The sequence below is a fragment of the Callionymus lyra genome, chromosome 2, assembly GCF_982586985.1.
Source record: "Callionymus lyra chromosome 2, fCalLyr1.hap1.1, whole genome shotgun sequence".
NCBI lineage: Eukaryota > Metazoa > Chordata > Actinopteri > Syngnathiformes > Callionymidae > Callionymus > Callionymus lyra.
In genome coordinates, this window is record NC_141819.1 from 18,255,921 (window position 1) to 18,269,042 (window position 13,122).

General features: G+C 39.2%; 1 protein-coding gene across 7 annotated transcripts in view; it reads right to left on the bottom strand.

The window, feature by feature from the left end:
* Window positions 1-12,486, bottom strand: part of ptprfa (protein tyrosine phosphatase receptor type Fa) — an 89,346-nt gene extending 76,860 nt beyond the window's left edge. For 6 of the 7 annotated variants that reach the window (XM_087783828.1, XM_087783826.1, XM_087783824.1 and 3 more), the window contains exon 1: window positions 12,318-12,485. The gene's annotated coding sequence lies outside the window, so the exon portion shown is untranslated. Of the gene's footprint in view, window positions 1-12,317 lie in introns of all 7 variants that reach the window. The other variant, XM_087783823.1, reaches the window with a different exon arrangement.
* Window positions 12,487-13,122: the final 636 nt, after the last annotated feature.

Below are 13,122 nucleotides of genomic sequence, written 5' to 3' on the forward strand. Positions count from 1 at the left end.
TTCCGGTTTGATGCCCTTTAAAAAAAATGGTCCCAAACCACTGGGATGGGGCCTGGTACCAGTTCTGCAAGGAATTTGGTAAATAATTTATATATTACTGTGTTGAATCTAGAAAATGATTCTGTCTGACAGAGGTTTTAGTTTTGATATCTAGTAACATTAGCCAGAGGCTTGTTGTTCAAATATACTTAAAACTAAATCTGTGAATAAAAAAACCCTGAATAAAACACAAACTATGCAGTATATGACACCATCTAACCACAGAGATGCCGGACCAATCAGGCCATCGCTGACTCAGCATTTGTTTAGATTTATTTGTCATTTTATTTATTCATTTTTTTGTAATGGCATCCCATCAGAGAACATAATCCAGACATTGAAGTAGTCTTAGGTACAAAAAATTTGACGATTCTTGTTCTGCTCTGTACTTCTCTAATGGGCTTTGCTGTTGGTTTTCTTGTGGCCCGGGGCGAACCAAAAGCTCGACATCCCTTCCATGCGCTAGTTCCATGTGCTATGTCGTAAATTACGATGTACAAATCATAGACCGCTTTAAACTTCCTGCTTTAACTGACTCTTACATCAACATGTTTTCATACTCCAGCAATGCCAAACATGATAAACTGGAAGCGTGTAAAAGTCGTTTATTATAAATTAAAACCAGCATCTTTTTAACGTCTTCTCTTGAGTGTCGCTGTCAAGTGTTATTGTGCCCGAGATCACTGGCACAATAACAGACGCGTAAATCTCTGAAGCGATGGTATATTATTGCATTATGCTAAGTGGGACACATGTCAGCATCATTTCATTGAGCTTATTTAAGACGTCTGACACACCAGAACAGTCACACATCAAGGAGTGTTTGGATGTGTCGCATTATGCAAAGTGTTGGAACGACAACGCTGGAACACGACTATATACAACAATGATATCGCAACATTCTCCAGCCACCATCATGTGTTACGGTTTAGTCTTTCCCTCTGATGCTCTAAGAGTGTGTCTGATGTGTTTATCTTCGCTTTATGTGAATCTATTTGCTCCTTTATTGCTGCTAAATTGATAAGAAAAAAAAAACCAAAACAAAACCCAGAGACGAACCTTATATCTTAAATGTATCCGCATAATTTAGAAAATAAACCAAGTAAACAATTTGTTGTAGCACAGATGTGTTCTTTTAAACTATAGTGTCATGTATACAATTCAAGAGACATTAGTAATTATGGTGTTCAAAAGTAGCCTGCATTTATTATCTTATTGGACATCATATCTGCAGATGAATAACGCTCAGAGTGAAAAGAAAAGAAAGGCAGAGACGTCAGTCTTTCAGGTCGATAGCAGCCTTTGTAACATCAACACTATCAGTGGGTGATTGGACAAAAGTCTCATGGACACTTGACCATCTCCTTGTTTACTGTCGAACCAGCTGGTCAGAGAAGTAATCTTTTTCCAACAATTACTTTCATGTTAAACACCGTTACCTTTCCTGATGTCTGGCACTAGTCATTTAAAAACTTGGGTTTTAATTCCCTCTTTGTCTGAGCAAAAGCAGAAGCTCACTAGAGCTTCATTGTCACTTCAACAACTATATATCATATAATTATATTTATAAAAAGAAATGAAATCAGTGGCTCCAATTAACAACTAAACCTGGAATAACTCTCTGGGCCAAGAAAGATGGAGGAATTCATTAGGATTCAGTTTCTTGACACCGTTCTAAAACATTGTCTCTGCCTAAAGCAACAAAAGGTAATATTTCAACATTATCATATTTTTGTTGTAATGGTTTAACTTTAACTAGTAGAACTATTTAGTTATTATTTTAACAATACTCTTCACTAGGTAACTTTTCCTTGACGACCCACACAGGGAGCCTGAGTGTCATGTGACCACTAAACTGCTTTATAACAGTGGGTCAGAGACTGTCTTTTCATATGAAGAACTGCAAGAATCGATGAACTTACAAAGATGATAAAACCAGAAGTGGCACAACAAGAGACTTTGTGTTGTTTTGTTAAAAAGGCACAAAAGGAAAACTGCTGACAGTAAAATGGAGTATTTACGACGTAGCAATTCCAACACCGGAGGAGCCAGAAACACGTTTAATGCACATTCCTGGAAGTCTTGGATTCTCCAATGTTATCAAATTTGCCAAAATATCTCCATGCAAGTGCATACTAGACTTGTTCAAGCCCACTGAGCCGATTCCATAACAATACTTCCATTGTCTACTCCCCCACTATTTTGACATCAAACTTTAACATAGCTCTGAGGCTGGTGTACACCTGTCAATGCTGCATAGTTTTCCACTGAGAAATGCCAGTCTTCCTATCAAAGGTGCCATTATCATCAAGACATTGACATGTTTATCATCCCTGGCTAAGGTACGTAACAGTACGGTACTGATATGAACAATAAGAGACACACATCTTCACACATTACAAAACCTCAAACTGTCTCTGACACGTTCAAGCTTTCATACAATAATCAATTGATTCATTCAAGACCTTTTTATTAGTGCAGAATAAGTGCCGCACAGTGGTGAAGTATTTAGTAATTATAATTTGTGAAAGTGCCTTTCTCAGACCAGGGTCAGAAAGCGCTTAATCAATAAAAAAAACAAGTTAAAATACATGCTTTAACAGGCCAAGAACACAAAGTGACAAATACAATAGCCCCAAGAAAATTAGGGGGACGAAAGCCTGAAGTAAGAGGTTGCTGGTTTGCTCTGTGTAGCTTCTCTCTGTGCGTGCATAGGTTCATTCTGGTCGTTTTCTCCGACAGGTCAAAAATATAAAGAGATTCATTGAATAATATAAATCATACTCCGGCCAGGGGGTCGAATCTGGCCCATCAACTCATTTTATGTGGAGCGCCAGAGCCTTCAACCACTACTGAATTCTAGTTTTACTCTCAACTCTAAACTACACCAACTACAATTCATTTTAACTACAGGAGCTGTGATAGCATCTCGTTCAACCAGCCCTTTTGAACTCTCTATCAGTGATAAAAGACTTATTTGTGATACTTATTTTTCTCTTTTTTAGGACAGTAACATTCTGATGTTCGGACCTTTAATTATTTTATCTAAGCATGAGTGCACCTTATGTTTTAACTCGGGTTGTACTTACTGACCTTTATGTTACAAAATGAAAGATCTGTCAAAATGTTTTAGTACAAGTTTGGTCAGCGACAAAGCTGCCAGAGCCTGACAGAATAATACATAGTAAGTAAGTAAGTAAGTAATATTTATTTATATAGCGCTTTTCGAGTAACAAATAATAGGTACTGTGCTCCACATAGCTTTAAAATGGTTTTATGGTATGTGTGTAAGCAGAAGAAAATGAATAATTGCTAACATATTTTTGGAAATGTGTATAAAATGAACGACTCTAAGTAAATCTACCAGTTTACTATAGGTTATAATGCTGATTTATACATTAAACTGATATTTTTTTTACTTGAATCCATTATTGTTTCCACATAATGAAGAAAACATTAATTATGGATCCTCCTTGAGTTACTGGCCGACACTTGTAAGTACAAGCCTCATAAGACCTCTTCAATATTGACAAAAACATTTTGTCAAACAACCAACATTTGGTACCTTTAATTGGAAATATGATGAACAACTCATCTTGAAATTGTCTTTTTGAACAACAACAAGCAAACAGACTATTAAAAAAAATCCCAATATATCCATATCTGCTGATAGTCAACAGTGTAACATCAACACAATTGGAAAAAGTAAATATTATACTTGATGTCATAAATGGTGAGATTTACCTCAACATTGACTTCAACACATTTATAAGTTGGTTAAATTTCAAATGTAAAAAATGACCTTGCATACGCTCCAGGCCGTTACGCCCACATTCTGAATGTTTTTATCCCATCAGAAGTGTTTTCAGCACACATCCCTGTGTTCCTGTCGAGTAGACGAGGTGCCACGGTGAATAATTTATATCTTCTAAAAGCTATTTCTGAGCCAGTTACCACCAAAGCAGAGCCAATTTTCTGAAAAAGCTGACCCCAAAGGTCGACATACAGGAGCTTCGTGCGAAGAGTGTCATCAAAACATCTCGGAAAGTGTTCGGACTTTCCCTGAGCACAACCGTGGACATGCTCGGTGCCGCCGAAGAGCCATTAGCGTCCTGAAAGACACAAGTCAGCTCGCACATCTGACAGTTTCACTTTGACATCCTGAGCGAAGCTCAGTCTGTAGCTTGATAGGACATTTTAAAAATGTTTAAAAAAAATTCTCAATTTCCAGTTCTTTGTAATGAATGTTTCATCTGGTTTATGAATCGAAGTGAAGCTAATTACATTTTGTGATTTAGCGTTCGATTACACCGGCCAATATACTGTAATTATCATGCAATTATGCTGGAAGGACTCACAACACATCACAAAATGAAGGAGCAACACAATAGTCAAGGCAGCTCTTTCTCTGCCGCCGCATGCTCGGCTGCACCGCCAGGATCCGTTTCAAGGTGAAGCTGCCAGTGTGGCACTGACGTGATCGGCACCACATTGTTCCGGCGTGTCAAAGGTTGAAGAGAAAGTGGTGGCACTTCCTGACCGGACAGCTGCGCGGCCATTAACACCATTATATATGAACACCAGTGAGTTTTCACGTCTCCGGGCAGAGGCACACCCCGTTTTACACATTCATGGCTTCACGAGAAGACGACATGTTCGCGTGCCAGCCGAGAACACGTTTAATACATGGACATGTTTGTTCACAACTCATTTGAGTCGAGTTGGTATCGACTTCAGCGATTAGAAGAATGCTAATGTGATCCGAAGGGTTAAATATTTCCAGTTAAACTTCTGGACCTGCTTCATTTTTGCTTTAAAACTTTTGACAGATTCTTTACAGCTCAGATTTTTTAAGTTGCATCAAGTTTTCTATCTTCAAAGGCTTTCAGTTAGCAGCTCTCTTATATGTATGATCTTCCATTCTATTTCAAGTGACATAACACAAGTTCACGGTTCATCTTGGATAAGCTTCAGTTAACTTTAGAAATTTTGAAAATAAAAAAATATTTGCCCTGAAACAAGAGCTTTCTGCACCACTTTATCCTGAAAAAATGTTGCTCATTTGTTGACTATTAAAACTAAAAATTTCAAATACTTAACTTGATCAAGGTTAAAGGAAATCCAATAATGGCAAAAATCTAGTGATACGATAGAAACAATTATATATTTGTAGTAGCGTCCAAGTACTTGACTCTGGTGTTGCATAATTTACAGACTCTTGACGAAGTTGTAACTGCTTTAATGCGAAATGTTTCCAAGCTTAAAAAGCTGCTGGTGTCAACTGTATCCCCTCGTCCTCAGTCATCATCGGGATCTCATAGGATTTTTTTTATTGTTCTTTTAGAAATATAAACCTAAAATTTGAATATGATTTGAAGCCTCCTATGAAAAAATAAAACCTAAAGCGCTGTTGAATATCAATACAACAATTATTACGATATTTTCTCACACCCCTACTAACCAGCTGGTCAATTTAATTTAATATTTGGGCACCGTCTCATTCATCATACTTGACATTAAACTGAAACTTAAGTCAATCTATTTCTTTCTCAGAACCTCTCCACATTGGTTTCCCCTCAAACGGTCATTTGTGAACTTGTCCTCCCTCTGAAGGCCATTGGAACTGTGAGCATCTTCAACTCTAACTCTTCTAACTTTCTTTGTGTCAAGAGTAAAACATGCTATATCCTGTGAAGATTCCAAAACTGCATGAAACCTCTTGATAAAAATGGCTTTGTTGTGACCTAGCTGGCCACATACCAAATGACCCGGTACCACAAAGGATGACATTCTTGTTTGAGTCATTTAAAGCTACTTTCATGTCGTAAAAAAGACTTAAATGCACCTTTGTGCCCGGATATTTAGTTACAACGGCTTCGCCGACGCACTCATTCCTCTTCCGTGCATCAGCACCCTGATGTGCGCAGACAGACAGGCGGCCCCCTTCACTCCGTCAGATGATAAATATCCCCCTTCAAATTTTGAAAGATGACACATATTCAAAGAATCACAGCTCCCTCCTCTTCCTGTGCTCTCGTTTTATTATCCCATTCAGAGAAATGAAAGCAAAGTGTTGCTGCTGGCTGTCTCAGACGGTAACTCCTGTCACAACAGCCAGTCAGGTGGACTCCCGGCGCTACATTCAGCGGGCGTGTTGGGACTCATCCGCCACCGCCGCCGACAGCGGGGGTGAAGGGAAGCGGCTCGGGAGGTCCGCAGGTTTTTTCACACTTCATCGACGTGATGGCGGATGGATGTTTGTGTCGTCCTGCTACGACAGAGGTTGTCAGGGCCACACAGTGATTCAGATAGAAAGAAAAAAAAGAGGCTTTTAAGCCTTCGTGCACCTCCTGATAGAATATAGATCTTCTCTTGTGTGGAGGCATGCTCCGGGTTTGTTTAGGTCATTTACACTTAAATGTTTTTTGGAAGAGGGGAAATTATGGCAGAGATGATTGATGAACCCGCGAGATATCGAATGACCTTTTGGAATAAAAAAACAAGAGAATAATCTCAACTGAATCTGGATGATTCTCAAGCTACTACGATGATGGATGAAGAAAGAGTTTTACCAGCTTCTAACTCCTAGATGTGTTCTCGTCACAAACATTAATCATCGTCAATAAGAATGACCACGACGTAGGTCTTAAGTACTCAACCAATAACACGGACGGGCATTATCGTTGTTCATTAAAATGTGAAGTAGTTTCCTGTGTAAACAAATGACCTTCAAGAGATCAATGTGAAACTGGATTCAGAAATCGACTAGAAAGAGACTATTGTTGACTCAAACCCTCGTTATACCTCCATTGATCACGATCCTGCCTTCACCGGCGAACAAAGATCAGAAGATCGCAATAATTACCAATGTTCAGTTGAGTAGTTGTGTCGATACAGTCATGCTTATACTCTTTATTTCCCCAACGCCGGCTCAGTATCACAGAGAATTATTTCCTAACATATGAATTCAAATATCACCATATTTTCTTTTTTTCTCTCATTTTCAATATGCAATGTGTACGTTTTACTTTTCTATTGGGGTATAATTTATAATTGAAAAATCAATTATTTATGCTAAAGTTTTACAGATTACACTACTCAACCCCTTGCAGATCCGACCGTCTCACGCAATTATTTCCCCAAACAATCTTAATATTTTCTAGTTGCTCTTTTTGGTAGTTGAATATGATCCACTGTCATGGACTAGCTAAGCTAACTAAACTGCTACCCTTTCAATCATATCGAGGATCAAAGTACCACTCTGTAGCCTTTACTAAAAAAAAAACTACAACGTTGTCACGATAGTTATTGTTTGATACAGTCAATGTTTTAATCAATTAATGTGTTTGGAACCAACATGTCGAATAATGTCCTGTTACGTTGAGTGAACTCATGAACTGTTAACGGTCTTACTCCTAAATCTCTTAACTGAATAAAAAAAATATTTTTATAAAATTATTTACTCCTAAAGTTAAAAAGAAGAATACAATTTAATAGTCACTGCGATGTACAGCCTGAGATTGACCCGTTTAGAACCCAATAAACACAATGGTTAGAGTACATTTACCTTCAGCAGTGAATCAACACAAATATATTTTAATTTCTTATGCAACAGATTTGCTCTTGTTAGAATCTCAATTAAACAATTTACACTCGAGACCATGAAAAAAACACAGACAAAAGATTTCCAGACTAAAGATGTGGGCCAGGCTGTGTGTTTTCTGACCAATGTTTAACTCGCCTTTTGTTATACGTAACTAAGTCAACACGAGTTAATCCAGGTCACGAAGGTTCACAAAGGAACTGACACACAAACCAGCCGAGATGGAATCATTAACAGGCTGTAAGAAGGGAGGGACGGCCGGCTCGGTATTTATGTTTGTATACCAGGGAACAAAAACAAAATCAGTGTTTACGAATAGGACTTTGTTTTGAGAACATCACTTATTTCACATTGAGTGGTTTGGTTACTAGTCGTGTATGCTTCATTGATTCCAAATTTCATTTTATTTGCCTGATTTTTGCCTTATTTGCCTAGTTTTAGAGAAAAAAAAATTCAGTGTATATCACAAGAGAACTTGGGCCCCGACCCAACTCTGAATGGTTTTCAAAGACCAACTAGACAAAGATTACAATTTTGTAGAAACCCACAGATGTAGACGTTTGATTTTACATCCAGAAAGTCAATGATATCATTTCATACTTATAACTGTTGCTACTAAAAGCCCACAATAATATCTTTACAATAAAAGAACCATCCGACCTTGACTGTTGATAAAGTATTGTATATAGCCTCAATAAAAGTAATGTTTTGGTCAAATAAATGTTCTTGTTTTACTCCTATAGACACCACAAGCAACAGACCTATAGTTTGAAATACAAATGATTATGTAAATTAAGTTGTCGTATAAACTCCATTTTCCTTTTTGTTTCATACGAAGCGATATGAATTCAATATTTCTTCACTGTAACTTTGATGTGAAAAGAGAAATCGAAACAGCAATTCCGTCAAACTAATGTCTCTGCATGAACCTCAAAGAACAATATTTATCTTTCTTATTTATGAACAGTGGGGAACTTGCCTTGCGAGGAGTTTAATTTGAAAATGTTGCACTCGGAGAGAAAATAATGCACATTGTGCACAGACCTCCCACAGAGAGACGTTGATGATCCCGACGCCTCAGAACAAGAAGAAAATTAAACAGTAAGATGCTTCCTTTTTTCAAATACAGCTTCAAAACCAAAAAAAAAAAAAAGAAGGAGCCTTTGCTTTGGATGTCAACTTAAAAGAGTAGACAGACGTTCTCATGGTTTTCCCTTTCATCTCCAAAATTCCCCCTCACCCTCGCATTTACTGAAATCACACCTGCCTTGGCGAGTTGCGAGGAATTCGCGGGGAAGACGAGAGTGCACGGAGCGTCTCTGCTAATCAATTAATGCACACAAAGTCACACAAGGACCTGGCAAACACGCTCAAATCTGAAGCGCAAACTACACAAAAGCAGGATTAGCTCCATTAGCGCAGGAATCTCAGAGGCAATTACCTGCCGCGAGCAAAGCCCTTTCTCAGATTCCTGCATGCGGCGCCAAGCGGAAGCGAGGACGACAGGGAGGAACAGGAGGAGGAGAAAGAAAGGGGGTTCGGGGGCGACCAGGGTCCAAAATGCTTCATTCCAGAATCACAGTTTGATTGAATACAGAAAGTAACAGTGACAAAAAAATATCTGCTAAAATGAGTGATTAGGAATAGACATTTGATCTAGACTTTATTTTTTAGAACACATACTGTTGCAGTGCATTATGGGAGTAATAAGGCACACCAAATAGAATATAGCTTCTTCATTCTTTGGCTTTTATCCATTTATCGTATTTCTTCTTTCAAATTTTTTATCCTTAGTTAAGAGTTCTTTCTCATGGTTTTATATTTCCTGATTTTTCTGATTTCGTGTGTTTTTCACTTTTAAAAATCCGTGTCAAACGTCGTTTTTAAGTGCCTAAAAATGTTTCTTCTACCCTAGATACGTCTTCTCTTCGAATTGAAATAATATTTGTTGACAGTTTAGTTAGTTCATGATGGTGTTTCATGATGGTTGACTTTCGAAAACAGAGGTTTCAGGAAGATGAGTATGATCAATTCAAAAAGAGGTTCTCTCGCTTCCAAAATGTTGTTAAAAACAGTGTAAAGTGTCTTTTGCCACCCAGACTGCAGCTCGTGTGGGGTCCTGCTCTGCAGTGCTGAACTGTCAACAGGCTCTGATGAGGGGGGCATTCATGGTTTATGGGGGTAGAACAAACTGAGATGCTGAAATAAATCGACAATGGTCGGCAAACAACACCTGGCAGTGTATAGGAGGCATCCACATCTACTCTTTCCCATCGCCCGACTTCAACTTCAAAACTAAAGGGGGATTGTTCCAAATGTTACTCTATTTGACCTTGAGCAGAACATTATTAAATTGATACAAATAATTATAGAATTTATAGACGTGTGTTATCAAAATGGAAAAAAAAAGAAAGTATTGTAACTTATAGGGAGTGATGTAGGTTTCTTATGTTTGTTTGTTTTTTATTGTAAAATGTACATTCAAAGATATTTTTTTAAACTCGATAAAGCAGAGAGTTATTATTACGTTTTAATATGTATTAAAGATTTAATAAAAACTATAAAAATAAACATTTAAAATGATCTGCAATTCAAAAAAGTCTGGGTTAAATAATCTTCATAACCGAGCAGAAGGGAAGCTTGAAAAGCATAAGCTGTGAATGACAAAAACCTATAATGGAATAATTGTATACAAGCATAAGACCTTAAATAATGCCTGTACTTTCAGTGACCTCTACCAATCCAGTCCCGTTGACCAATTTTCATCAAAATCCAAATCTTTTTCGCAAGTTATGTCAACAACAGACAAGAGTTTGTTAACTTAACAGCGGAGAAACAGCATTTGTATACGAGCAAAAAACATTAAATTAAATTACCATGATAAAATAACATTCAAGGAAACTTCTCTCTTGACATAATGAACGTCAATGGGGTTTTGTGAGGGGCTTGTCCGAGGGCTGTGTGTGGCCCTCAGGTGACTCGATGATCTGATCTAGGGTGTAACTCGAGGGTCCTCATGTGAAAGCGGAGCAACAAAAGTTTACCAGAGTCAGAGTGAAATCCATTGCCGCGGGCTGTTTGTGGAGGCGAACAATCGCTCCTCCATTAAAGTACACAGAGCTGATGAGCGCCGGGACAGGCATTCAAGAACCAACACGGGGCTTCTTTAAACTCGCCCCGGCGCTGCTTTTAGGGTGCTGTGATTAGGTGGTGATAGCAGCACAGCTGAAAGACTAATCCCAGCTGACTGAAATTTAAGCTTTCCCGAAAGAGTGGCCGACTCTCTGCCGAACAACAGACGATGATGACTTGTGGGACCAAAGCAGAACTAATCACAGCAGGGACTCGTCGCCGACTGCTGACCTACTTCTCACAGCTTTGCTTTATATGCGACTCACTTCCTGTTTGTTTTAATGAATCAAACAAATTAATAATCGGTGAGGTATTGTACCATTGTTGACATGGATTTGCTCTCTTAAGGCAAGTGTCTTTGTTAGTGTTTAACTTGACACACTGAAAACAAGAATACATCATTATCGTGGCTCAATATTTAGATTTTAACTTTTAAAACTAAGACTTCATGCAAGTCAAAGAGACAACCTGGTATTTTTACAGTACTTCAACAAATCGTGGCCATCAGTTTGTCACTGATAAGATCATAATGAAAAACACACATCATTACGAGCGTTATTTATCACCAGCAACTACGAACACTAGAAAGACCAGGAAGAAATATTTCAAAACAAGCTCAACATTGAGGCCTAACAGCTGCAGGGGAAGAAAGTTTGATGGGATCTTTTCTTTCACACGGCGGAGGAACTTATAAACCCAGGATCTCGATCTTGGACTGGCTGAGGGGCCTCTAGAGGGGGGGGGGGGGTCAGTAACTTAAGTGGAGAAAATGGTTTCGAAATTATCTTTTCTAAGAATTTTAGACCCTCGTTCTAAGTGGTCTCATGCAAGGGGTGATTAAAAATGAATAAACTTGTTTTTATTCACTGCAGCCAGTGGAAAATCTCAGTGGATATTTCTTCGTAAACAGCATTTAAATCAATGTAATGCTAATAACGATGATGATGATCATTTCAAATACCTTTCATCCATTCATTAGCTCCAACATGTCAGAGTCTAGTTCGAACATGAGGGTTGACATTAAATAAAACAGACATGGATTACATTTACTACACGAGTCAAGGTCTTGTTCTCGTGTCAAATTTCCCCAATAAAGGAATCATCATCATCATCATCATCATCAGGGGATTCGTTTTAACACTCCTTCAATAGTTAACTAAAGACTTTCCAAATTCTCATTTCTTAATCTTATTATGTGCTTTTTTTTCCCAGATCAGCTGTTGCCAAAAGGCGTCAGACGTTTTTTTGTATTCAGAGGACTTGAGAAAGTTTCAGCACATAATCAGTTTAGGTTGAGCTCAGGCTCGGGTGAAACGCGGGGCATGGATTCATGAACCGGAGCCCCCCGGAGGAGTTCTCTTTTGCTCGGCCTGCTTTGTTTCGGCTTATCGGGGGATCTTTTCACGTGAGGTGCCATCGACGAATCCTATCGTCAAATCAGTGACGGACGATTTCCGCAGAGATGAAGCGAGATAATGTGTCCGGAGGCGCTCCGGCAGGTGGCCCCTCGCAGCAGCATCTGAGAAGTTGAGAGAGTGCTTACCTGAGTCAGGATCCATGGGAAAACCCGGAGTATCCAAAGTAGAGGAAAAAGTGTGATTCAGAGTGAGCTGCTGAACGTCAGGTCAGTGGGTCTGATTCTGTGTTTGGTCAGAGCTGCTGATCCCTCCCGGGACTGAGGAGCAGTGAGGAGCCTGTGGAGCAGCGGAGCCCGACAGCCAGTGTCTACGTGCATGATGTCACAGGTGTTGGGTTACAGCCGGGGGCCGAGAGGCGGTCCCTGGCCTCGGTGGGAACCTGTGCTGGAGGTCCGGCCCCAGCACAGGTAAGAAAAGCTACTCCTGTCATGCTACACCTGATGGCAGCAGAGCCAACGGGACTATTTTGGTGAGAAAAAAATCACGGTCGAGCTCCTAACATGAGCTCTAAGAGTGAATTACTTCAATGTTTTGGACTCAGGACATGATGAAATAACAAGTCTGTATGTCTGGTGGTGAAGAAACATGCTGTTGCTGATACTCCGGGTCAAAGTCCATCCCTGTAAAGCCAGATGGGAGCAGCTTGAGACAATAAACTTGATCTTGTTTCAGGAAAGAATACCAATGAATTCACTGTTGTTGAAGGAGTTGTTTGGTTGTTTGAACATGGCTATGAAGACTGGGCAGGAAACACAGCTCTGTACCTGGACACTCCAGCTTCTGCCTTCAGTTGTTTCAGTGTTTTTTCTTTTTGAAAAAAGGCCAAATAAGGGTTTTCAGCACAGTGTTTGAGGCTTCTGATGACACCCAGTTTTGCTTCAGAGGGGTGGGGATTTCCAGTAAACTTCAGAGGCATTCATCTAAATCTAA